General features: G+C 33.7%; 1 protein-coding gene across 1 annotated transcript in view; it reads left to right on the top strand.

The window, feature by feature from the left end:
* The first annotated feature begins 6,934 nt into the window (after positions 1 to 6,934).
* Positions 6,935 to 25,911, top strand: part of LOC126739372 (caskin-1) — a 576,780-nt gene continuing 557,803 nt past the window's right edge. The window contains exon 1 of the mRNA XM_050445028.1: positions 6,935 to 7,127. The gene's annotated coding sequence lies outside the window, so the exon portion shown is untranslated. The remainder of the gene's footprint in view (positions 7,128 to 25,911) is intronic.

The following is a 25,911-nucleotide window of genomic DNA, read 5'->3' as shown; positions in this document are numbered from 1 at the left end:
CAAAAGTTTCAATTTGTATCAAATGAATCTAAATTTTCATGATTTTTAATGGGTTTGATTGGTCAACTGACGGATAAAGCAATTGTTAGAGACACCGTAGATTTTATTAGTATTTTTGTAGTCGGTCAAGAGTACACATTAATTTTATAGAACACTTTTTATGTATTTTTTTTCGGTACGGGTTTTTTTGTTTTTAATTTCGCTAGTTAACTTTTGTAATAATCCCTTGGCTTCGGCAGCAGCAAAGGAAAACAGCACAAATAGCACATTTAGCGAATTAGGTAGTAACCCAAGAAACTTAGCAACAGGTATGCGTAATTTTACGTTACCGAGGATAGAGTTCAAGCATTATGACGGGAGCATTAAGGGCTGGTTGTCCTTCTGGGCACAGTTTAAAAAAATACATGAAGATAATTCTATCGATAATCATGATAAAATTGAATATTTAAGACAAGCCACGGTACCTGAAAGCAGGGTAAGGCAATTAGTCGAGAGCTTTCCCGCAATGAGTGAAAACTATCCAAAAATTATAGAGAGCATGCAAAGTAGGTTTGGTAGAGAAGACCTGCAGATAGAAGTATATGTGCGAGAGCTTTTAAAACTTATTTTGTCTAATTCGACTTCTAAAAAAATGGACATCGCTTCTTTATATGATCGAGTTGAAACTCAGCTTCGAGCGCTGGCGACATTAGGAATAACATCTGACAAATGTGCAGCCATGAATCCTGTTTGCCTCATGATCTACTAAGGGTTTGGCAGAGGTCATCAGCGTTAAATAACTTGTCTTATTCCGAAAGTGAAACACCAGATTCTTCGTTGGAAGTAAGGTTAAAAAACTTGATGAGTTTTCTTAGACAAGAAGTGGAGAATGAACAGCGAGTCGATTTAGCCTGCGAGGGTTTTGGTTTAGCAGAGAGCATGGCGTCTATGGAAATAAGTACCAACAAAGAAGGTTCTAAAGCCAGGATATTTCCAAAGTCAGATTGTCCGACGGCTTCTGATCTAATAAATCATGAGTCAGCTGGTTGCATTTTTTGTAGTGGCTCTCACAGCAGTGAATCTTGTTTTAAAGCACAAAAAATGTCGATTGAGCAAAAGAGGGACACTTTAGCAAGGCAAAAGGCATGTTTTCGTTGCTTAAAACCTGGGCATCATACAAAAAAGTGTAGAATGCGATTAAAGTGTGTAGTATGCAGTCGTTCACATGTGGCTTTGATGTGTGCAGATTTCCCAATTAACAAAGCTCCGATGAGACAGAGTGACAATAACACTACAACTGCAAGTGGCGAAGTTAAGGACCAAACTCTAGCTAATCAGACTATTACACATGTTTTTCTACAAACATTTGTCGTGAAATTAAAGGGTGTAACTGGGTCAAAAATGGTTAGAGCTCTAATTGATACCGGCTCTCAAAGGACGTATATCTTGAGAAATACGGCAATGCAACTTGGATACATACCAAAAAGTTACAAAAAAAACAATTCATGGCCTGTTTGGCAGAGCTGAATGGTTGTATAATCATGGCTGTTACGATATTATTATGATCAAGGATCAAGGGTAACTTTGAGTACAGATTTGAAGCTCTTGATCAGATAAAGAATTGTGGTGATGTGGCTCCTGTGTTTTATGGGACTTGGACTGAAGAAATGCAGAATTTAGGAATTGATACTACCGATATGCAGAATTCTGGTCCAATTGAGCTTTTAGTAGGAGCAGATGTAGCTGGCAGTTTGTATACAGGAGAATACAAAAAAAAGTCTTACGAGGTAAGACTTCCTTGGTTGGATGGACACCCCCCTCTCCCAACGAATATTAAGATTGCCGAGAAGAGGTTAGAGTCGCCGGTACATAGACTAAAAGTACAGGGTAACCTCAAAATGTACTCGGATATTTTTAAAGAATGGGAAGCAGAAGGGATTTTCGAACAAGTTGGTGCAGCTAAGGACGTGAATACAAGTAATGGGCACTACTTACCTCATCGACCAGTTTATAAACAAGAAAGTACAACGAAAATTAGACCTGTATTTGATGCTTCTGCACACGAAAAAGGCAAACCATCGCTCAACCAATGTCCCGAAAAAGGGCCCAATTTAATCGAGCTTATACCATCAATGCTTGTGAGGTTCCGAGAAAATAGAATTGGGGTAATTCCTGACATTAAAAAGGCGTTTCTTCAGATTGGTATTAATCAAAATGATCGGGAATTTCTCAGATTTTTATGGATAGATGAACGGGAAGAAGGTATAGTTTTTCAACATAAACGCGTAGTTTTTGGGATAAACGGTAGTCCGTTTTTGTTGGGGGCAACTATTGTTCTCTCTTTGTCTCCAAAAATGCGATGAAGGTGAAATCAGTTATTCTCGTGATACCGTTGAAAGACCGAAAAGAAGTTTTTATGTTGACAATTGCGTCACAAGCCTTTCTAACACCGACTCAGTAAGCCGATTTATCGAAGAATCAACTATAGTTATGGCAAAAGAGCTATTCGAGCTGCGAGGGTGGGAGCATTCGCAGGATCATATTTTGGAGGTGGATGAAAAACCTTGTCCTGTTCTGGGATAATTTTGGTACCCCCAAAAAGATGTACTGACGATTAACCCTAAATGCCTTGAAGATGCCGCTTGTGATAATGGTTTTCTGGTAACCAAACGAAATATTTTGTCTATTATTCAGAAGGTTTTTGATCCCATAGGATACTTATGTCCGACAATGTTATTGCCTAAGATTATACTTCAGAATCTATGGAAGACAAAATTAACGTGGGATCAACCCGTGGATGACGACAACGCAGAACGTTTTAAATTGTGGCTCAAAGATTTGCATTACCTATCAAAGATAGAGATACCGCGCTGGTTTTTATCCGGCGAATCTGGAGCACAATCTTTAAGTGTACATGTTTTCTGTGATGCCAGCCAGGTCGCTTATGCATGTGTGGTGTATTTACGAGCTGTTTTTAATGGAAAAGTGTCAGTTTTTTTGTTGGGATCGAAATCGAGAGTGTCACCTATATCAAGATCCAGCGCAAAATTAACCATACCACGATTAGAGCTACTAGCAGCAACAATTGGCGCCAGACTGTATAATAACATCAAAGAAAATTTAAGCACAGAAGTTGATTGTTTCTTTTGGAGTGACTCGTCCACAGTTATTTCGTGGATTCAGCGTGAAGAGGAATGGGGTGTATTTGTGTGGAACAGGGTTGCCGAAATACGGATGTTAACTCCGAAAGAGGAAGATGTTAACTCCGAAGAGAAAGAAGAAGAGAAAGATTAGAAGCATTTGCCAGGAGTACGTAATCCAGCAGATTTGCCTTCAAAAGGTTGCTCTCCCAAACGTTTATTCGATTCGAAATGGTGGGAGGGCCCAGAGTGGCTTAAGAAAGCTTCCGAGGAGTGGCCTTCGGCAGAAGTTATACATAATAAAGACGAAGTTAATTCGAGCTCGGTTTCGCTTAGAATATCTCGGACCATTAAAGCTTCACTTCAAAAAAGGAGAGAGCCGACCAGTTGTTGTTAGCGAATTGGCCAGTTGCACGTGTGGTCGAGGTACTGCCAGGAAAAGATGGGAAAGTCCGATTGGTACGAGTCGAGACGGTCAAAGGACAAATGCTGAGACCGTTACAGAAGCTGTATCCTCTGGAATGCTGCACCGCCCCTGACTTAGAGTCCCAGAATGATCCCGAGCCTAGAGAAGATGACTCACCTGAAGAGAGTGAACTGGTTAGTGTGGGAGTTTCTAGAGCAGTTACTCGTTCGGGTCGTGCATCAAAAGTTCCGTTACGTTTTCGTGATTTCAAGATGTAGAATGTACATCTGTATCTGTATCACTGTATTATATTTAATTTTTTTGTTGTTGTTCATTTGTATTGTCTCTTAGCTATTAGTGAGGAACAATTTGATTATCTCAAAAATGTCCCTCAGGTGGGAGAATGTTAGAGACACCGTAGATTTTATTAGTATTTTTGTAGTCGATCAAGAGTACACATTAATTTTATAGAACACTTTTTATGTATTTTTTTCGGTCCGGGTTTTTTTGTTTTTAATTTCGCTAGTTAACTTTTGTAATAATCCCTTGTTTAAATAAAGCATCTTAGTGACTGTTTTACTGGGTGTTTTATTTTTATCGAACCGTCGTAACCACCTAAAGCGGGTAGCTTTCCGTTGGCGCGACAGCAATGCTCTCTGGCCAGCTGACGACTTTATATGTTAATTTTATAACATGAACTTACGCTCATATGAGTTTCAACCTGTATCAAATGGTTCTCATATTTTTTTTTTACGTTTTTGCAATACCTTAGCAATCCTACGCAACGCAACCTGGCCAGCTGACGGTCGATTCATCATCCAATGGTATGTCGTCAACAAGTTTAAGTTACTTCCAACTTGTACCACATGTGTACATGTTGGTACACGGGCTCCCGTACTATGACGCTGAGTATGGTGTAGTAGGCTGCTATTACTCATATTTTGAAATACTAAATAAAAATCACGTTATTGACAACTTAAAAACTTTATTCATATACCGTCACGTAGCTAGGTCACGTGACAATTTTAAAGAATTAAACACATTATTAAATTAAAAAACTACCTACTAGAAACCCAAAAATACTAATTTAAATCATAGTAATAAATGTTCAAACAAATTACCATTATTCTCCAAACACAGATAAGATCTTTTAACAGTCGAGTTTAAAACACTTCTCAACATATCAGGTGTAATGCTCTCAAATGCTTCAAGAACTATTCTCCTCAGTTGATCCTCAGATTCAAAGACACGACTGTAAACCTAATTTTTGCAATAGCCCAGAGAAAAAAGTCGAGCGGAGTTATGTCTGGGAAACGGGGAGGCCACGGAACTGTTGAATGTGTTCCTATTCATTTTTCCGGAAATCTGTTCGATAGATACTCTCGCATGATTAAGGCATTGTGTGCGGGCGCACCATTCTGCTGAAACCAACAGTTTCTAACCTTGGCAAGAGGTAAGTTGTCCAAGGATTCTTCCAAATCGCGTTCCAATAAATTGCGATACCGCTCCGAGGTAAGTGAATTAAAAGTAAGTTATAAAAAAAGGGGCCTATTAAATCTGTTCCAAAAATGCCAACTCACATATTAAAACCGGTGCTGATGTCTAGCCATTCGGTGTACTCGGGGATTATCTCTTGACCAATAATGGGTGTTTTTCCGATAAAAAATTCCATTATTTGTAACCATGCTCGCGTCGGACCAGATATTCGTATGGGGAAATGTTTCATCCTCCTGACACTTCCTGGTGTACCATTCACAAAATGTTCTGCGCCTTTCTTCGTCACCAGGTCTGAGGCCTTGACAGATTCTGAATTTAAACGGGTGGTATTTATGTTTTTTCAAAATGAAATGGGCAGTAGATTTTGGTATTTCAGTGGTATTTTCAATTTTTCTAACAGATATTTCCGGATTTTCAGTTACAGCTAATACCACATTATTTTTTTTTTCTTCATTGCAGAGCTTATTTCTTGACAATACTGGCTTCTTAAACGCACCATACTGCTGAAGATTAAAAACCCCGAAAATTTTTGAACTAGGTTGTTTCCTGTCTGGATAGTTATTTAAATACATACGACCAGCTTCAACGGCGTTGCTGTAGCATAGGATATAACATTTTAACATATCAACTATTTACTTCACTTAAGATAAAAAGAATAAAAAATAATGGTTATAATAAAAATTACTTTGACATTTAATTTTTATTTAATTTTGACGTTTTCTTAACGTCATTATTTCACACCCTACTACATAAAAACTATCGGAATTTAATAAAAAATAATTTTTTACAATTTAAATATTGTAGAAACATATTGTGTCATATGCATCGTTGTAATCATAAAAAAATATGCTATTTTATACAGGGTGTACTTTTTTTACGCGCTATATAAAAAATTAAGTTGATGATGGTTTCTTCGAAACGAAACGTCGTACGAAAAATCTCGCAATATTATTTTTTAGAGCTTAAAAAGTGGCTTTTGTTTTTCCATATCTCTTTCAATAACGCCAGAAAAAAATAAAAACGAAATCGGCAAATTTCGGTTTTTCTCGGATGTCTCCGGAACTACTCAAAATTTTAAAACTTTCTAAACGGCGTATTGTTAGGCTCTAAAATGCGCAACTTTTCTCTAATTTAATTAACCTCGTATCTCCTATAGCTGCCGAGATCCCCATGATAGACATCCTTATCTTAGACACACTACTGTATATTTGCTTTCACTAGAACGTTGGAGATGGTGTCAGGCATCATTATAGTATAGACTCATATTAGCTCAAGTAATTTAAAGAAAAATTAAAGGCTGTCGCAAAAAAAATTGTTACTAATAATAGGTATCATGATTTTTGTTATTATTAACCGCATTTATAAGTTACCTAATTCAGCTCATTGGGCACATCTTAGGCTTCATATATTTGGCACAAAAATTTGATTGACTTCAAAATAACTTTTTTTGAGCAGAAATATCTATTTAAAACTACATGTTATTCAAATAAGAGAAGTAAAGCGAGAATCAGATATACCAACTCAAGGCCAAAGCCATATAAACTTAGCTCAAAAAACGAAAAGAACCAGACAAAAAAAAATTCGGCGTCGCGACGCTCCTGGCCCTATCTCCTCGACGCGACGTCCGAAACGTCAGTGAACGAGGCCGGCGTCCCTCAGCGTCGTTCTCTTGAATCGCGCAACTACTAACACACTAATCAATATTGCAGTCTGACAAGTATTACAGACCGAATTTCCTCAACTTTTTCAAGCCTAAATATTCGCCGAATAGTTGCTACCAAATTGCCTTTAAAAAATTACACTTATTTAACTCGTGACTGATATGGTGGTCTAGTGACAAAACGGTTTTTTCAATAGGACAAAAAACGGTTTTTATAAAACTTCTCCTCAGGCGTTTGACCTTTTTGATTTTGACAGGATAAATGTCAATGTGCCGCGAAGACTGAAAAAGTTTAATTAACCTAACATTTCTTTTTTTTTTGATAATAAACGCTTAAATTGTTTGGACTATGGCGCTTAGGAGATGCAGACCTAAAGGACATTTTTAAGCAACTGTGATGAGTCAGCCCAGAAAAGCAAAAGACTGAAGAATAATTATTTTTAAGGTAAGCACGAGGGAACATCCTTCATACAGTCCAGTCGATATTTAATTAAATCTGGCATGATTTATGGTCATTAAGTTTTATTAATGAGATGCTTACCCATTATTTAACATTTAAATGAAGACTAAACTAGGGCATAGTTCACAGCCCGTGGCAAATCGAACCGTTTTATTCCAATAAAATAGCCAATAATCGAAATGGAAAAAAAACACAGCGAAATCGTGACCTATAGTTTCGAAATACGAGATCCGATCATGCCAAACCTATTTCGCTTAGGCCACAAGCCGTGTTTTGCCATTTTCAAGTTGCTAATACCGCAATATACGTCAGTTGTGTGTAATTGACGTATGAAAAATTAAGAACCGAATAAAAAGAGACCATTAATTTATTAATGGGTTTGGATAATGAGTTTGTCTTTGTTTGGTTACCTATACATATATTGTGTCATTGTAATAAAATTATACAGGCTTAATTTATTGAGGAAAATGATTTTATAACTTTTGAGATTTTATTGTTGGTTTATAATGGTACCTATTTAATTGATTTAAATTAGTTTGAAGGAGCATTTTATATAATATCGTGTATAGCAAAATTGCATAGACAAATAAATAAATTTGCTGCACCTTTGCTTATGTAGTTATAAAAAGTGTTTTATAGGAATTGCCTCTTTTAATTCTATTTCTTAACGCAAAGATATATACTAGGAATGTTAGACAAATATAGACTTGGATCTTTTTAGACATCTGAGGAATATTAAGGACATACAGTGGTTTCATTTCATAACAAACCACTCTTAACAACTTCCTAAAAAAAACACATTATTTATGGATATACACTACCGCTCTAAAGTATTTGCCCACATATGACTGTTTTAAAGTTATAACTAAAAATAATAAACCCATCAGTTATTCTTATGAAACGGTTTATTTATAACAAAAAGAATATAAACAATACATTTTTCAATTAATTAAATTTAAGAAAATCCAATTTTGGATTCATCTACAGGTCCGCCTCGATTTTTAATAACAGCTTCACAGAGTTTCGGTAGTCTTCTAATTAATTTGTCTAAAGTTTCCTGAGGTATCTTGTGCTACTTTGAATGATCCTTCACAAGTCTTCTTTTGATGTGGGGCATGATTTTCGCACTTGTCTATCCCGTTCATCCCACAGAAATTCGATAGGATTGAGGTCCGCTGATTGTGGGGGCCATACCATAACTTTCAGAAGATGTTGCCTTTGTAATTGACCTAAAGGTGCTTGGGGTCATTGTCATGTTGAAAGATGAAGTTTTCCCCAATTATTCGAGTACCAGAAGGAAGTACATTGTCACTTAAAATTGTTTTGTAACCCTCTTTTTGAAGAATTCCCTCTATTCTAATTAGATCGCCCACTGCAGATCCTCCGAAACAACCCCACACCATCACCGAGACTACCACCGTGTTTAACTGAGGCCACCACACAAGGGTCTCAGCGACCCTTTCATTGGCATAACGGCGAACAAAAACTCGACTCTTCGTTCAAAAATCCTCGAATTTCGACTCGTCACTCCAGAGAACTTTCTTCCAGTCATGAATGGTCCATTCTTTGTGTGATTGGGCCCACTCAAGTCTTTTCTTCCTATTAACTTCCTTCAGTAGCGGTTTTGATACAGCTAAACGTCCTTTAAGACCAGCATTATAAAGTCGCCGTTTTACTGTCGAAACACTGACCGCTTTTTTACGCTCCTTGTTGATTTTTGCTGTGATTTCAGGGGCGGTAAGGCGTCTCTTGAACTTGTTGCCTTTGGTCTTCCCGATAGAGGTTTGTTGCTAATAGTCCCTTCTCTGGTGAATTTCCTAACATTATAATCGACAGTCCGCCTTGGAATTCCCAAATCCGTCGAAATTTGACGGTTAGTCTTTCCAGCCTTGTGAAGTCCAATGATAATACCTTTTGTTTTTATCGATAACTCTTGTTTTAGCCATTTTAAAGAATGTTGAAAAACCAGCAAAGAAACGGTGACAATCGTCAATAAGCAAGCGAAATTATTTACCAATGTTACACAAAATCAAATCTTGAAGGCTAAACACTTTTAAATGTTTCAAATTTCATCAAAAACGAGCTGTAAACAGATTAGTTTTTTTAGAAGAAGTGCATATTTTCACTACATTGTTTGTTATTTGCAAGACTATTTTTAAATACTCAGTGTTTTTCAACGAACCATAGTTGATAGGTATGCTGTTTAAGCATACAGGGCCCTGCAACAGTGCGTCGGTCTTCCTAGCCTAAAAAAATAATGTTAAAAATTTCTAACCTTTTAAAAAAATGTTGGGACCTGATAGCGTATATCTGGAAAATATTTTGAAGTATACAGGGTGCTTCAAAAAAGTAGGGCGATATAAGCAGCATTTTTTTTAAATGGAATGTCATTCTTTTCTTTATTTTTAAGACCGCCTTAGGCTACCTAGTATATGCGCTAAATATGGCTGCTTTGTTATGCGCAGTTTGACTGCAATAATCATTTAATTTCATTTTGATACTAGAAATGTTAATTCAATGTCAATATTGGACTTAATTGGGATTCTAGAAGAATGAAAAATTACTTTGACTTAAATTGTTTCCTTCTGTCATATACGTAGTTAGCAATTATATTTTACGAATTTCAAAGCTCCATTTCTCGCTTTTTTTAAATGGAACACCCTGTATATTTTTTATCCATTTAATGAAGATTTAATACATGAACATTTTTTATTATGTAAACATATTAGCTATCTTTAGACGTTTTTAAAATATTAACGATAATTATCCGTAGATAATAAAATGTTTAAATAAGAACCAGGAAATCTGCATTCTTAACAAAATAGGTATTTTAATACCTTTTTTGTTGCCAAGCAAAATATTTCACCTGTTTCTCTAAATAAATTTTTGACATTTTGTGTACCTCCAGCTGACCTCACTTTAATATGTTAAATGGACCTATGGGGTGACACATCATTGCAGCAGCATTAAACCGTCTAGGTATACCACAGTGCCAAAGAATGGAATAAGTTGACGTACCATAGAATAGTGAGTTAGAAGATGTCTGGTAATAATGATAATTTTATCGACGTCATATTTTGATATGTCAAATGGCTATCCTATAGTGTGATACATCATGTAAACAAACAAACAAAAAACAAAGTCACGATAATTTACGACAATTTCACCCTATATACAGGGCGAAACACGTGTAGCCTATAAAATTTGCTTATGAGACCGTGACTTTGTTTTTTGTTTGTTGTTTACATTTTGTGTGGTCTTTTGGAAAAAATTTATGAGAATTTTATATGTGATACATCTTTTTAAAGGGCATACAATTTACCACGCAACAGTGTATTAAAAATTTAAGCTTACAGACTTATAAACAGTAAGTAGGGTAAGTCCGGGATAGTTGGCTCACGTTTTTAAAAAATGACATAAAATGAAAACCCAAAAGTTAATCAAACGAAAGAAAAGAGATTTAACATAAGCATTTATTCCAGTTAACGTCAAAAGTAACATTTAAAGAAAAACTAAAAAATCTAACTCTACAAACAGTTTTAATATAAATAAATAGGGACTTACCCAAATTTATTATTTCCTCTTCAAAACCCAAATATGCGTACTCTGGTATGGCTCAAGGATTAAAGGGACAAACACCTGTTAACCTAAAAGCAGATACAGCATTCTCAACTGTCGCAGCTTTTGACGACGCCTTAGATAGCAGCTGGCCAAATTGTAACCGGTTAATGTTCCTAGTTGGATTTGTTCTAATAAATGTGTTGCAAGCATTATTAAAGAAGGCTTTAAGGCTCTTAAAAAAACATCTATCTAAAGGTTGGAGAAACTGTGTGGTATGACTAGGCAGGCAAAGAGGAATAACACCATGTTCATCAGCGTATTCAAGCATCTCTGATGAGCTGCAATGGCTAGCATGCCCATCCAGTAAAAGTAGAACTTTTCCTTGCGGTTTACGTGGTATAAATTGATTTTTTAGCCAAGCAAACATTATATCAGTGTTACTGTAACCAGATTTTTCATTCATATAAACAGTGGAGCCAGGGGGCATTCCATCTTCAAACTTAGCTTTTTTATTTTTCTCTTTGAATATACAAGTAGGTGGTATGTAATAACCTTCTGCATTACAACATGATATTACTGTTATAATTTCTCCCTTCTCTGAAGCAGTAATTGCAGCAACATTTTTTGAGCCTTTTGTAGCAATAACATAACCAGGTTTATTATTTAATTGTAAGTCCGTTTCGTCCATATTAAATATGTGACCAGCTTTGTTTATTATTTCTCCTTCGATTAATGTGGTTTCAAGTAAATTAAAATACACAGAAACATCTGTCTTATTCATTCCTTTACAACGGGCTAGTGACACCCCTTCAGCTTTTCTAACACTTAGGTCGGGGTTTCGTTTTAAAAACATAGTTAACCAATCATACCCAGCCAGTTTTTTCTCTCTATTAAATGTGTGTTTAATTTTCAACTGCTCTGCCAAGTTAAATGCCATTGCTCTGACGCATTCACGAGTTGATGCAAATCCATGTTTCTGTAATTTCTGGATATGTAGCTTAATTTTTTTCTCATAGTTGATACCAAGAACACAAGGTGGACCAAGAGCTCGTTTCTGGAAATCATTGTTTTTGAAGCGCCTGCGAAATGTTGGTGGTGAAATGTTGTTAAAATTACGGCATGCCTCTCTGATACCCATAACACCATTTCTGACAGCTTCTGCAGCATTGACTAAATCTTCTTCAGTCCAGTTTCCTCTTTGCACTGAACCTTTTCTAATGTAGTCAGTCGATATGACTCTAAAAAATACATTTATATACTGTGGATGTCTAAATTGTATACTTAAATGCCAATTTTAGACTCAGATTTTTGTAAGGATTAAATAAAAAAAATATTTTTGTTTTCCGGGATAGATGGCCCATGGGCCAACTAACCCGTTTAGTAGTTGGGCCATCTATCCCCAAAAGTCAGGGTGTGAGATGGCCCACTAAATATTTCCTAAGATTTATTAAATTTTAGAGGTACGGGTGCATTAGCATAACCTCAAAAATGCACAAACCCAAAAGGAGTAACAAAAACTTGAAAAAAAAAACAAAATTTTCAGAAAAAACTATAAATTACTTTTAAGGTTAAATATTTTTAATGCTTGTAAAATATTTTTTTTAGCAAAACTTACCTTTGCCTACTTTTTTTTGCCTACCTAGTATAATCATTGATATTTTCACTTTAATAATAAGAATTATTAGTTGTTCTATTAAAGGAGAGGCTCTATCTTGACGGATTACATTTTTTCATGTTTCAATTTTTAAAAAAAGTACAAACTGTATTTGGGGTTTAAGTCCAATACACTGATATGCCATTTTAAATAATGATTATCACTAGAAAAGAGCATGACTAAATATTTTTTTGGATTAAGATGAAGCATTAGACTTTATGGCTTATCCGACAATCTGCGAAGATCACTATTTATGTTTAAGTTTGCTTCTTGAGTTTTAGATATGTCAAAAATACAAATTAGTTGAGTATTTTAAGCATATATATTATAAGAACAATACTGAAAACATTTATAAATATTAGATGTATAAATCGAAGACAAAAGAGGATCCAAAATACTAATCTTTCGATCTCTGAATCTCTGGACTTTAATTTAATTAGTTATATGACTCTATTACCCTAGTAACAATTTACAGTCACCTAAGTTGAGATTACTATTATTTTCACTAGTTGCAACGTTGTTTTCAGCGCAAAATTTAGTTGGTTTTGCAACGACGTTTATTTTCGACCAAACTTCGACGTACTGCACCTGTATCGCAACTGTTGTAAAACGCTGCTGTTTTTACAACGTATTTTTTTACTATAGATGGTAGCAGTAGTAATTTACACTTAAAACAACGACGTGCAGACGTTTACAATTTGTCGAATCAAAAACCCAGTAAGAACAACGTTTCGCTGTAGAGGGAGCTTTTTGAAATATGTTTTGACGAGTTTAAGGAATAAGATGAAAAACAAAGGTAGAGAGAATAAGAGGAAGAAATATTATTCAATTTAACATCACCTACTTAATCTATATATTTATAATTTATTTTTTGCTTGGAATAATTGGGATTTATTATTTTCGTTTTGCTTTAAAAAATGAAGAGATATAAAGACTTGAAATATTCTGCAACTTACTTTAGACGCAAAAAAAAGGCTTGCAATGGATGCAAAAATGCCTACTCTAGCTTCCCTGAAGTTGATATGTAGAACCAATGGAAGTAGCGGAAGATAGCAGTGGAAAGGTTTGTATTAAATTTTATATGTGAACTACTTTAAAATGTCCTTTCATTCTTTCGGAGTTTATATTTTTCGAAGAGCTTATGATTTTTTTTGTAGAAGTTAAAGTTTTTGTTTATTAAAGTTTTTAAAACGTGCTGCATACGCGCAACAAACTGCAAAGAATAATTGAAATATTAATTTTAGGTTAGGTCCATCCGTTCTTCCTCTTGCTCTAGGCCAACCGGGGACAACGACAGCGGGTTTCTTATGTAACCAATAAAAAAAATTACTTATTTTTTTTTTTCGAAATCCGTTATAAATTTAGGGCGCGCGTGTTATTTAGGGCTAAAATAACATCTTTTCACAGTAAACTATGTTCCGTTTATAAATTAAGTGCTTGTATATCTTTCAAAACGGGTATTTTACCCTTATAATTCACTATATTTAAATTACATACAAAACAAATGAGGAGCAGACTTTTTAGATGCATTTTGTCAATTTTTTGTAATTTTGGCAAATAAGCAAAAACTGCTACGTGTCTGGCAAGAAATTTATCGAAAATATGATATACCCGAAAAATTGATCAAAAATTATGCAAATGATGTACTTATATGCAGACAATCTGGTATTGATTATATCCTAAAAAACTTTGAAAAACTGTAGGACATACTGCATTTAGTTTCTCAACCTTGGACAAATTGCATTTTGTTTGTCTGTACAAAGCGGCATGAATAAGTATAGCAAGGATAATATGAAAAAAACGTAAGAAGGTTTATAAGATCAGTATTTTATTTTTAATATACAAAATATTTTTAATCCGTCCCCGTCAACATCATTATTGCAATCACATAGCATGTCACCTTCTTCGCTAGCATTATCGCCCTCAGTTTCATCTTCGTTCACTTGATTCTCATTTTGTTCATGGTTATTAGAGAGAATAGGTTACAACCATGTTAACTCAGGATCATTAATCCAATTTGCCCCTGATAGTTTCACCAAAAGTTTTGAGAGGCTCCGGATTTTTGTTTTAAGATCATTTTGAAGCATTACAACAGGTAGCTGTAAAGTCGAAAGCTTTTTTCCGCGTTTTAACGTTTTAATAACGTCATTTCTGTAGAACAACTCGGTCTTAAGCAAAATATTGCTGTTGTTTTGTGATCTCTTAATAATAATCCGTTTGGCCGCACTGATCCCTTCAATTTTCTTTAAAGAGGTTAACGCAGTTTTTATATCGTAAACAACCCAGTTTTTACCAAGTTGTCTAACGTCTCCCTTCTTGGAGTATATCTCATGATATTTTGTAGGTGTTTTTATTGTACTGTAGGATCGTGTAACTTTTTCTAATTGCCCGAAAACACGATCCGCTGGCAAATACGAATGGCCGCGTACCGGAAAGGTAAGACTTACCTGATATTACTTCTACGCTCTTTAGACGTAAGATTTTTTTCCTTTTTCTATTACCACGATCCGTATCACCAATTATATGATCCCCTGTCACAGGGAAATCCATTATTTTAAATTTATTCCGTAAAAAACAAAGAACTTGAAAGTACTTAAAATAAACACTTCTAACCGCAACAAGTGTAACGACAAATAAATGGCAATAAGTCCACGGTGCAAGGACAAACTTCTGTTAGTTTGTCTACTGGTAATGGACATATACCATATAGAAAGTCCAAGGTATTTTCATTATTTAATTTGCATGGGACAAAGTGCATTTGGAACGTCTTTTGTGGCATAATACTGTAGCAAAGTGTATATAGTTTGCAACGCCATCTTTGGTTGAAAATTTGAAAAAAAGGACAAAATGCATATGGAAAGTCTGCTCCACAAATATTAATAAGGACAGTTCAAAAGATGGATTAAAAAGGTTATATTTTTGGAGTAGCTGGTTGATCTATTAGCTTATTGTTAAAAAAGTAATTAATTTTTCCGTCATTATGACGTCCATCCGTCCAAAAATCAGTAACTCTAAAAATGTTGCAAAAGCGTTGAGAAAGTTAACGGGTAGTCACTGCGTAACGTTGAGACAACCAATAAAATCTCTTTCAAATTGGTGTAAAATGTGGTTGTCTCTACGGTTAAGACAACGTAACAATGCAACGTTGTGTTGCAATTTGCAACGTTGTCGCGTCGAAAAATTGCTAATTGGGTAGTTTTAAATGTTGTTTTAAAAATCCTATATATTTTAGAATAGCAAGCAACATCCTATAATTTAGAGTGTCGATTTTTTATGTATCCATCAAGGCGCCGTGGAAACAAATGAAAAAAATATCAATAACAAAAAGACAGTTACATTAGTTAATTAGAGATTAATAGTTAGATTTGTTTTAAGGTGTTTTTTAGATATTTGTTTTCAATATTAAAAATGAATTATTCAAGAAATGAATTTATTGATATGATTTTTGTTTTGGGTGAAGCAAATAAAAATTGTCTGCTAGCTCAAAGGCTATATAGAGAAAAATATCCTCAACGGCGCACACCCGATTCCCGCAGTTTTCGCGTTGTTATGGACCGATTTATGACGACTGGCAGCGTGGATCTGCCAAAACGTAATGTTGCTAATAGGGTGGCAAATGAAGGTAAAGAACTTGAAATTCTTTTGCAAATTGAGGAGGATCCCCACATTGATAGCCGTAGGTTAGCCTTACTTTCTGATGTTTCGCAGACAACGGTAAACCGGACAACACGGAAATATAAATACCACCCATATCACATTAAGTTGCATCAAGAACTTCACAATCAAGATTTTCAGCTACGTGTAACTTTTTGTGAATGGTTACTTCGCAAAATTGAAATTAATCCAAATTTTGTTAACTATATTATGTATTCCGACGAGGCGACATTTAAAAGCAATGGTGCTGTCAATAGGCATAATATGCACTATTATGCAACAGAGAACCCTCATTGGGTACGTGAGGTTCAGCACCAGAATCATTGGTCCCTTAATGTATGGTGCGGCATCCATAATAACCGTATAATTGGACCATATTTTTTTAATGAACCTTTGAATGGGCATTCATATCGAGTATTTTTACAGCAGCAATTGCCTGAATTATTAGAAGAAGTCAATCTCCAGGAACGGCAAAGTATGGGGTTATAACAAGATGGTGCGCCTCCCCATTTTCATCGTGCAGTAAGGGAATATTTGGATCAAGAATATCCTCAAAGATGGATTGGTCGCGGAGGATTTGTTGCATGGATGCCAAGGTCTTGCGATCTTACGCCGCTAGATTTCTTTCTGTGGGGTTATCTCAAAGATAAAGTCTATGCAACAAAACCAACTACAAGGGAGGATATGATTATTAGAATTAGGGATGCCTGTCAAACCGTAACACCAGGAATGTTATACCATGTTCGACAAAATATAATTAAAAGAATTAATATTTGTATCGAACAAGGAGGACATATCTTTGAACATTTGTTGAACAGAAATTAACTTTTATTATATAAAAATAAGTGAATTTAATAAAAAGAAACGTCCATAAATTTGTTTCATTTTATAAGAAAAAAATAACACGAAATGAAGAAATATAAGTATATTTCAAAAACTATTAGAGATAGGGATAGAATATTAATAATAAAATTTATAGGCTCTTAAGTAAGCTATTAGATGACATGAAAATATACAGGGTGTTTCATTTAAAATAAGAGAGATTTTTATATTTAAAGTTGGGCAAGTTTGGCCTTTCAAAAAAAACACCCTGTATAACAAAATGAATAATTTTACATAGCACGCATATCAAAGTAACTTTATTTTACTTCTGATGATAAAAATTAAGTCTGTATTCAAAATTTAGGTGCTAAATTTTAATATTAAAGAGATGCGTGCAAATTCTAAATTTTTAACAAAATTTGATTTATCTCCTAAACTATTAGTTTTTGGCATATTAAACCATTATTAAAAAAGATTGGTAATTACGCAAAGAATTCAAAAATGTTTTGCAATACAGGGTGTTCCATTTAAAAAAATTAACTTTTGTAGTGCCCTGCTTTTTCGGAACACCCTGTATAGTCCAAAATATTTTTAAAATGTGAAGAATGCTTAACCAAATAATAGACAGCACGTCATCGATAAATAATATCATCAATGCATAATACTACTCCGCGCTTTGAAAAACTCACCCTGTACAAGAAGTTGATTTAATTTTTTAATTTTTTTAAATTTTTAACTAATACAATAGTGGCATGCTGATTAAAAAGATTAATTATACAGAATGGTCCTGTATAAATGTCATTAGTTTTAAGACGTGATAGAGAATTTAAAAAGGAATAGACTTTCATTATAAAATTTTTCTCAGCTATGTTTAATAACAAAGATACAGGGTGTTAATATTAAGAATAATTATTTGTTTATTTATCATAACTTTTAAACTACCAGCTCAACTTTAATTAAATTTCGCATGCAGGTTATTGTAGTGGATTGTGAATTACTGATGAAGCTGATTTTTAAAAAAATTGCTACTGTCGTAACGTAGTTTAATTGTACAGAAACGCCAGTTAAAATGTTGCAAAAACTTAAAAAAAAAGAAAATTAGGCTTGAATCTTAAATTAAACCTGTCAAATGAAATAATGACTTAAGGTAACTTTTGATTATCTTTTATATTTAACTTTTTCACAAATTCAAGCCCGATTTTCTTTTTTTATAAGTTTTTGCAACATTTTAGCAGGTATTTCTGAACAGTTAAATTAGGATATTTTAAAAACAGTGCCTTAAATCATAATTTTGCAAGAGTAACTTTTTTTTTCAAGTTAAATGGAGAATCTAACAGTTGACTTTTTATAAAAAGTTATTTTATCACCTCGCAGGTTTGAGACAAAAAAGGACCAAGTTCCTCCGTATGTTACGCCACTGACAATTTTTTCGAAAATTGGCTTCATCAGTAATTGACAATTCACTACAATAACCTGCATGCGAAATTTAATTAAAATTAAGCTGTTAGTTTAAAAGTTATGATAAATAAACAAATAATTATTCTCAAATTTAACACCCTGTATCTTTGTTAATAAACATTTCTGAGAAAAATGTTATAATGAAAGTCTATTTCTTTTTAAATTCTCTATCACGTATATCACCCTGTATATAAGGTTAAGAACTGTACCAGTTCACTAGTGTCATCCAAATTATAAAAAGTGTTCCAGGATACATCTTTAAGATCAATTTGAAAGAGCTGTTTATTGGTAGACTCTAAACGTCTAAATATAAAAACCTTATAAAGGTTTATAATTTTTATCATCAATTTGAAGATTACAAAATATTAAGCTGTGATCAGAAATATGTAAGTTTTTAGTACCATACATCTATGATATTGTGCTGATTATAAACAAATAATGGTTAATGTGCTAAAATTATTTAATAAATACATCCGTAATATTTTACAAAGACACTAACTGTAAATAATAAAATTTGCCAAACACTCAATGTTCTATCTTCGGATCGCAATGGCGAGAGTCGCAGTTTACACACCCTGTATATCTAATAAGCATCATTAAAGATCCAATCTATTACACACCGGTACCGGTACTAAAGCCAATAAATTTTTGATCCCACATCCGAGCATCTAATAATTCATGCAAATTTATTTTCATTCACAAACCGCTCCACCCGTTATTAATAAATTAATTAATTTATTTGCCTTTACAGTTCATTACACCTACAATGAGTTTGCTTCCTTATTTGGGCCTTTTTCAATTTTCTAATCGTTTTAATATTATTATTATTAATAATAATAAATCCTCATTCCGGCGAGGATAGCGTCTTGTAATTAACATATATTGTGAGTGGATTAATAGAGGCGTGCAGTTATATAGATTAAGTGGAATATACATATAACGGGAAACGACTGAAAAATACTCGAGAAAAAGGGCGAATTAATATACAGTAACACCTGAAAAAGGCTCACCTTGTCACCTGTCACATCCATTAATTTCCTAATGCATAAAATACGATCGCACCGTTGATTGAGAAATTGGGAAGATACGTAAATGCCCTGCATTAAACCGTGCCCGTCTTTAGTGAGGGCCGGGGACGCGCGGAACGAGAGGGACTTGCTGCTTTTGAGCGACGCTTAGCGGCCAAGCGCGGTAATTCTCATTTCGATTCAGTTTCAGCTGAAAGAAAACCGATATCGGGCACCCAGAGGAGTTTTAGCAAATGCATAATCAAATTGTTTTCTCATGAATCAAAGCGCGGCTTATCACTGTATAAAACAATTTTTATACTGGGGTTTAGTGTTGTTTTTTGTATGAATATAAATATGTATACCTACCTAGAATTCGGCCAAAGTAGCTTGGCCTCTGACCTTGATGTGCACAATGGTTTGTACAAAACCGTACAAATACCGTATCTTTAATAATTTTATTCGCGCATCTCAGACGCCAAGCTACTTTGGCCGAGTTGTACATAATATAGTTTTTACGATTGACACAATAATATACTAATTTGTTTGTTTTAAGTCGCACAATATGATATTATTATTATTATTATTATTATTATTACGTTTTAAAATTTGCCTATTTAGCCAAAGTCTTCTGTAAGCTTAGAAAATATTAGCTCATTTTAATGAAGATTTGGGCCAAAGTTTTAAATTATTAAAAAATCATAAAAAAAATAAATTAGTACCTATTACAGTTTGTATTTTTTATGTCAAGAAATCGGCTTTTTTATTGCCTTCTTAAAGATATATCGCACTTGCATATTGGAAACAAAAATAAATTATAATGAAAAAATGTTCTACTCCATATAATATCTACGTATCTCTCCTTTTCGTGGGGTTCTTATGCAAAGTACCCGAAAGATTAGATAGATTCTATTTTTTTCATAGTTATACATAGGCTATGATGACCTGTAGGTATAAAAAAATACCTTCAAACATTTTTTTTTGTAAATAATTTACATAGTTTTTTTAAAATTAACTTATTAATTCTTTGATAAAATTATTATTTTTCTATGAGGTTTATTTTTCTTTTTAATAGATTTAGATTGGCGGTCCTTTTTCTTGTCATTGACGTTCTTTTGAGATTCCCATTTCATTTGTTTATAAAGCATTATTTTTATTAATATTTTTAGTAATTTTTCAATATGTTCGGGACATAAGTTAATAACATTTATATCGATTTCATTACACCATTGTGAAGTTTAAAATATTCAAAATAAGTGTGAAATTTTGTTATTAACATTTGGGTTAGTTCTCTAAAAATTCATTTGAAGGTACTTTCAGGCAGGAAACATAATTTTCTTTTGCATAATCTTTATTTAACAAAAATATTTCCTTTTCGTCGTTTATATCAGCATTGTTGCTCTGTACTAAAAAATCTTCACAAATATTTTTACAATTTGTTTTTTGTAAAATCTTATATGCAAAATATCTTGCAACATATACATTTGAATAGGTTTCTAGTGTTACCTCATTAGATACAGGTGATGATGACCCTTCTTGATGTGTTTCTAAAAGTGCATTAGAAATTGTGGTCGATAAAGATGCTTGAAAATCGTCTTCTTCAAACTCTGCTGGTAAGTTTTGAAATTCCATCGAAAATATTGTATTTTCTTTTTCTTCTCTTAAGTCATCTAAAATTAGTTGCTCCTGAAAATCTTCTTCACATTTACCGGTTTCTAATGCCTTTTGCAACCTAATGTTGATATTGGACTGCAATGCAATTCTTAAATGTTGAATACTAGGTTTTGGATTGTATCCACATCTATTTCTAGCCACCGAAAAAAAAAATTCCAACGGATCTTGATTTAGATGACCGGTTATAAGATATTTAGAATTAAATTCTGAAAAACTCTGAAGATGCTCCCATAAACTAAGTATTGATTTGATTGTCCATATGAATCCATTTAAATATTATTTCTTTTTTTGCCGTCTTCAAAAACTTCGATGGTTTTAAAATATTCCAGCCTATTTTTTAAATTGTTCAATGAAAGTTGGTCCTTAGTCGATAAAGGACGCCTATTTTATTAAAATAGATTTGGCAGTTTTAAAGTTATGATAAATAAATAAAAAAAAGCTTTTACATTATAAACATTAAAAAAATTTAAAATGAAAGCTTTTTTTTTATTTTCAAATAAACCATTTTATTTTCTACTTTTACTCCCTGTATCTTTGTGATTATGTTATTAAACATTTTTGAGAAAAATTTTATCATGAAAGTTTCAATTTTATTTATCTATCCATATATTAAAATTAATGACGTTTGAACCTAACTACCCAGTATACTTATGTAAATGTACATAACGGTACTATGTAAGGACCTATGCATAGGTAATATAAATGCTAGGTATAATAATTTTTACCTATATTATTAAATTTATTAACCCTTTAAAAAAAAGCTCATACTTGCTACTTACTGACATACTAGTAGGTTGTAAGTATAGTAAGGTACTACGTACACATCATAAAAACATTTACATATTTAAAAAACAGCCAGATAATTAATACCTATAAGTACCTACCTAGTGAAAATTAATATAGGTATATTTCATAAATGAAAGACTACTACCTTTACTTACCTATATTTCAAAAAGTTTAGGTATATAAACCTATAAATAAACTTTTTGAAATGTAAACTAGGTACCTACCTATCAAAATTTGTATAACTATTTGAATTTAATAGACCTACCCTACCTTTCCAGAATATAGGAGCAGCCATTTTCTGTAGCAACGATCTTCCACCGCTAACATAAATTTGATCTTTGACAAAATGTTTTTCACAAATAAGTCTATCTTTAAGATCCCTTTGATCCATTAAAAAAATTTTCTCGTCGCCACAGTTTTGCACCCGCTGCGCTAGTATTTCCGGCCTTGCTACAGGAAATTTAAAAAATTTACCGTGTTATTGTTTTTCTTGCGAATGATACTACATGCACGGTACATATAAGCATTCATTTTGATGCTCGACATAACAAAATTTAATTAAAATATCAAAAAAAAAACACACAAGACACTTAATATAAAATAGCAAAAAACGCTGTGCAAAAACTCCTTCCAATGCGTTCAGTACCGATAATACGGCTCCACTGATGTTTTTAATAATATTAGCAATCTCGCGCTCCCGCGCTAGTATAGCCATCTATCCGCGGTATACTTTTAGTGGCACGTTTTCGCCCGTAATATCGCGCATCTTCACAATTTCTCAATCAACGATCGCACTTATATCAAAACATGCACCAGCTCTAACTGTAACCGGATGAATTAATATTTTAATTTTAAACCAACGATGTCCGATTTGAAATTTTAATTAAACCACCGTGTACCTACGTACGTACGTACATACGTACGTAACTGAACGACTTCATTATAGAATTAGATGTTGCAAGTCCATTAGTTTTTCCTTCTTTTATGTTGCTTTAATTTGTTATTTTAATTGCTGATAAGGTTTCCCATTCAGGCAATTAATGTTTTAACAGTTTGCCAGTGTTTAACTGTTTTGAATATATATTTTATTCATTTAAGTCAAAAGTTAAATATAGACTTATGTTAAAATAAGTCTGGGTCGTGTCTTTTTTGTTATATGAGTTACATTCATTTCTATAGATATACAGTGTGTCCCAGAGTAAGCGAATTTATACGTACAAATTACAAAAAAAATTATAGTTGAAATTTGACCATTTGGCATCCAGCCCTGCTTGGTTAAAAAATAAAATTTAGCATATTTTTATTTTTTTAAATCAAGAATGCCTTGATAGGAGCATTTTTAAAATTTTATGAGTAGGTAAAGTAGTATTTCTAGGCAAGATATAAAAAAAAAGTTATTTAGAATGCAAAATTCTCCCGGAATACCGAATTTCATAATCATAGGCCTACATTTTACGTTTAAATTATTTATTAGTTAACAAAAACCAAATAAATATTTCATTTTTTACGATCGGTAGGAGTTTGTTGCTCGTGGAATGCATGTCGCTTATTATATTGGGTAATTTTTTTGCTGCTTTTACGAGTTTCTACGAACTTTTTTATCAGAATTTAGAGAAAAATTTTAAATTTCGAGCAGAAAATTTTCATTGTGCAATCGTATCGTAGTGGAAAATATCCGCAAGACAAGGTAACAATATCTTCTGCAAGACGACTAATTAAACTTTTTGAGGCCACGGGTAGTGTTAATGTAAAAACAGGAAAAAAAACGGAAAAAGAGATACGATGACAACGATACTGCTACAATCCTTGCTTTGGAGTCAATTGCTGAGAACCCTCAGATGTCATTGGGAGCTAGGTCGGCGGTACTGAACATAAGCAAATCTGAATTACAAAGAATTTCAATGCTTTAATCATGCCAACAATCTGGTTTGAGTTTCTGAGAGACAGATGTTTTTTACCCATACGTTCGCAGTGAGATATGTCGTTTTTAATTGGGTCAATAGTTATACCTATAACCTTAAATAGTTAATATTTTTGTTGAACTTAAAACTACAAATTCCTCTCTATATTTTTGACCAAGAAATCGAATAAACATCGGCAACGCCGACTAATACGAGCGAGACAGCGCGGTGTCCGCGCAAGCAAGCGATAGCGAGATCCAAGGCTGACTCGCTATGATTATACATTATCTTGATAAAATCTTAGAGGAAGGTCATCATGAAATGCTGAACATAAGAGATTTTTGATAATTTATTTTTTTAGTTCAATCAGGGGCTTAATCAGGTATAAAATGAAATACAAAAAAAAAAAACAACTGTTAGTTAATAGAGTAAGGGCGACAAATTTGGAATACTTTTTTTAAAACTGCAAAATTATAAGAACTTTTTAATTTTTTTAACACAAAAATATTAAAAGTAATTAAAAACATGTTATATTAAGCTATTATAACTTGTATTTGTAAAAAATAAAAACGTTTCAAAAACCGTAATAAAAAAACTAAAATATTAATATTTCCCTTTTTTAAAAATAGGGTCACAAATATAAAATACGTAGAAAACTAAACTAAATACTAAATCTATTGGCAATTGCAAATATAAATGCCAGATACATATGAGGTACATTGCAAATGACACCATGAGTTGCAGGATTTGCACTGTATCCACTATTTCTCGAATTTTTTGCTTTCCAAAAACTGTCCACTACAAAACAAGCACTCTGGATTATCAGAAACATGCAAAACTCTTTCACCATTTTCGCCAGTACATAATTAATCATCTGAGTCATCATCTACCATAAAGTCTTCTTCAGAAGAGCTGCTTGATTTTTCTGAACTGTATCCCAAATTGTTTGTCTTACGCTTAGCTTGACTTCTTGATGAGTTAGCTGTTAACGTGCTGGGAGTATCGGAATCAGTCAAGTTTGTTTTACTCTCTGTTTGTTTTACAAATGATTGGGACAGGCGAGACCATCTTAGGAGTTATAATATTTGTTGGTGGCGTCGGATTTTCAGTATCTTGAGGTACTGGAAGAGGGACAACAGCATCAACTTAATTTTTTTTTGATAGTTTCGGAGGCAAGAAAGTCAGATTCACGAAAGACATTTGGATTAAGGGGAAAAATTCCGGTGGCTTTAAAACAATTAACAGCAATCTCACCACGCTGAACTCTTAAATAAACCTTGCCGAAAATTTCCATCACATCAAATGCAGTTACTGGTCTGGCATTTTGTCGTACCTACGTTCTTATCCCTCACTGTAATGAGATTTGAATGGTCCCATAAAAGATTTGTCAAGGGGCTGACACTGGGGGACTGAGAGGACTGAACATTATTTTCTCTGGCCATATTAATGACATCAATATTGGGAGTATGCAAGTTATGACCGTCTAATACGAGCATAACTGGAGATTCAGGTGTAGGCTTTACTGTCGCTACAAAGTGTTCAAACCATTTTGTAAAAATGTTATTTTGTATCCATCCTGATGGATGACATTCGAACATTGTCCCAGATGGAGCCCCCTATGTAAGCTGCGGGCTTAAGCTTTTTCTGAGGAATATAACTAAGGGTGGAACAAAATTGCCCCTTGCACTCATACAAAATACTACTGTAATTAGTGAGCCTCGTTCTGCTTATTAAGTCATGCTACCAATTTGTCGTTTATCTTTACGTGCAATTACTTTTGGTATCTTTGAAGGCACTATAGAGAGACCACTCTCGTCAACGTTGAAAACGCGGTCTGCTGAATAGTTATGTTATTCATATTCATTCGTTAAGATAGTAAAGAATGACTGAACGTTTTCTTTGGAAAAGCCCTTGGCTCAAGCAAAAGATGTGCCTGTAGGTTTTCTAAATGACAATGTATCTGAGTTCCGTCTCATAAACAGCCTAAGCCAGCCTTTTCCAGCTGTTTCTTTGCCAAAAGGATTTGACAGATTATTTTTACCAGCAAGCTGATATGCCATATTCCCTATGTCGTTTCTGGTAAAACCAAAATACTTACTTTCCATATGAAGTAAGTACTTTATAAGTTAATCTTCTAGTTCTTTTGTAATCACTGTTGGTCGACCTAGTTTTGTTTTAGCAGAGATATCTGGATCTTCGTTTTTCTGACAGTGTCTAAAAAGGGTTGTTCTGGGAACATTGTAAGTTTTGGC

The sequence above is a fragment of the Anthonomus grandis genome, chromosome 8, assembly GCF_022605725.1.
Source record: "Anthonomus grandis grandis chromosome 8, icAntGran1.3, whole genome shotgun sequence".
Lineage (NCBI taxonomy): Eukaryota > Metazoa > Arthropoda > Insecta > Coleoptera > Curculionidae > Anthonomus > Anthonomus grandis.
Note: the sequence above shows the minus strand (reverse complement) of the source record. Positions and strands in the feature narration are given on the sequence as shown.